Source organism: Dromaius novaehollandiae, unplaced genomic scaffold, assembly GCF_036370855.1.
Source record: "Dromaius novaehollandiae isolate bDroNov1 unplaced genomic scaffold, bDroNov1.hap1 HAP1_SCAFFOLD_94, whole genome shotgun sequence".
Lineage (NCBI taxonomy): Eukaryota > Metazoa > Chordata > Aves > Casuariiformes > Dromaiidae > Dromaius > Dromaius novaehollandiae.
In genome coordinates, this window is record NW_026991468.1 from 20001 (window position 1) to 22500 (window position 2500).

A 2500-nucleotide genomic window follows, 5' to 3' on the forward strand; every position below is an offset into this window, starting at 1 on the left:
GAAGGCCCGGCCGCGCGGGGAGGGGAAGGAGAGCACCCCCCCTCTCCCCGGGGCAACGGGCCTGCGAGGCGCCCCAGCCGCGCCACACCGCGCGCGCCACGCGGCGCGGCGGCAGCCGCCGGGCTCGGAGGGGAGGGCGGGCACGGCCGGGCGCACCCGAACCGCGCCCCCCCCACACCCACCGAGGGGCGGCACGCCGCTGCGCCCACGCCACGGCGCGGGTGACGATTGACCGTCAAGCGACGCTCAGACAGGCGTAGCCCCGGGAGGAACCCGGGGCCGCAAGTGCGTTCGAAGTGTCGATGATCAATGTGTCCTGCAATTCACATTAATTCTCGCAGCTAGCTGCGTTCTTCATCGACGCACGAGCCGAGTGATCCACCGCTAAGAGTTGTCTCGGTTTCGGTCCCCGCCGCGCGCGCGGGGGGACCGGGCAGCTTTCGCAGCCCCTGGGGGGCCCCCCCTCCTCCGCCCCCTCCTCCTCCGCCCCACCGCCCTTCCTCACGCCGACGCCGGCTGCTGAGCAAGGGACGGCAGAGACGGAAGGAGAGAGAGAGCGAGAGAAAGAGAGGGGCTTGCCTCACTGACCGTACAAGCACAGAGAAAGGGGGGGGGGGAAACGAAGGGCAAACCCGAACGAGAAGGGCGGGGAGCCCTCGCTCCCGACCTGGGGACAAACCCTGTCTCGCTTCGAGTCCGGCCCAGGCGCCCGGCTCGGTCTGGCCCGGCAGGGAGCGGCGGGCCGGCCACACCGCCTGCCTCGGGATGTTGGGGGGGGTCCGTCCCCGCAGACCACCCCCCCCCCGCCCCAGGCGTCAGAGCCCGGCCGCCACCGGGAGCGGCGTCGCCCCGCCGCCCGCGCGCCTGCGGCCCGCCGGCCCCGCGCTTCCCAGCTCCCCGCTCGCCTCGCCGGCCCTCCGGCTCGACCGCCGCCGCCGCCGCCGCCGCGGCGCCCACACCCCCGCGCGCCCGCACACACCGCCTCGCGGGTGACACCACGCGCTCGCCCGTCCCCTCCGCGGACAGACGCCCGGCGGCGGGCAGGCGGGCAAGGCGGCACGGACGGGGACGGCGCCCGCTCTCCCCGTCTCCACGCGGAGAGCGGGGCGGGCCGCCCCCGCCGCCGCCCCACCACCGCCCCCCCGCTGCCTGGCGGAGCCGGGCGGGGCAGAGCGAGGCGGGCGCCCCGGACGGCAGAGTGCCGGGGCGGGCGCGTAGGGTAGGGCGCCGCCGACGGCGGCCACGGCGGAAGACCCAGAAGCACCGGCCAGGGAGAAGGAGGAGACGCGCGGAGGCTCGGCGCCCGCACCACCCGCGGTGGGGGCTCGCCCTCCCGGCGGCGAGCACGCGCTCGCGCCCGGCTCGCAACGCTCGAGGCAGGCCGGCAACTAGGCCGACCGCGCGGCGTCTCTCCGCCGAGACCAGACCGCGGAGAGAGGGGGCAGGGTAACCCCTCTCCGTCCCGGCTGCCCGCGGGGCGAGCACGGGGCGCGCCGGCTGGCATGGGGGGGCGCGGCGCCCGCGCGCGCCGACCCCCCGGCCCTCCGGCAGCACGCCCGGCCGCCTCCGCGAGTCGCATCGGGCCGCCCGAGTCTTTAAACCTCCGCCCGGCTCTCCAACCGAGAACCCTCGGGCCCGGAGCCCGGGGCCCATGGCCATCCCTGCCCGGGGCGGCTGCCGGCGGCCGCGGTGGCCGGAGGCCCTCTCCCCTCTCTCGCTCGCTCCCTCCCTCCCCGCCCCCCCCACCCCCACCGCGGGGGAGGAAGGACCGGGGTGGGGGGAAGCCGAGGCGGGGGGGGGGAAGGCACGGCCGGTGCGGCGCGCACGGTGCGGCACCCGGGAGGAGCACGCTGGCACACGGGACCACACGGGTGGGTCACCGAGGGGGGGGCAGGAGAAGCGCGGGCGCTAGGTACCTGGCCCTGGGGTGAGGGAAACGACCTGAAATCCCCGCGGGGGTGCCTCCCCCGCCGCCGCCCGCCACCGGGCCGCCGCCGCCTCGCGGCGACGGCGGCAGCCTCGGCAGCGGCGACGAGACGGGACGCGGAGGGGGAACCCGGCACCCGCCAGCCGGCCCCCGCGCCCCTCGGCGGAGCGTCCGCCCGCGGGGTGCGCCCGACACCCGCCGCCACGACCTCGTCCTCCTCCCGGGGCCCGGGGTTTCCCTCAGTAACCCGGCGCCGGGTGGCAGCTGCACCCGGGAGGAGAGCCGTGGCTCGGGCCGCCCACTCGGGCACGAACCGTCGCCTCGCTTGGCCTCAACGCGACGCCCCCCGCTCGGGGGCCCGGCGCCCGCCCCGCGCGCCATCCCGGAACGCCTGCCCCCGCAGGTCTCTGCGGACGGGCTGCTCCGCCGCAGCCCGCCGCGGGTCCGCCCCCCACAGCTTAGGGGTGGGGACCCGTGGGACCCGTCCCAACCCGGAGGGCCGTCTCCCTCGCCTCCGCGCCCGCCGCTTCCTCTCCCGCGGGCGCCGGGGGGAGTAGCCAAGCCCCGCCGCCC

At 78.5% G+C, this 2500-nt stretch overlaps 1 non-coding gene across 1 annotated transcript; it reads right to left on the reverse strand.

The window, feature by feature from the left end:
- Positions 1–240: 240 nt before the first annotated feature.
- Positions 241–393, reverse strand: LOC135326698 (5.8S ribosomal RNA). The gene has a single exon (XR_010386968.1). It is a non-coding gene; the product is annotated as a 5.8S ribosomal RNA (ribosomal RNA).
- Positions 394–2500: the final 2107 nt, after the last annotated feature.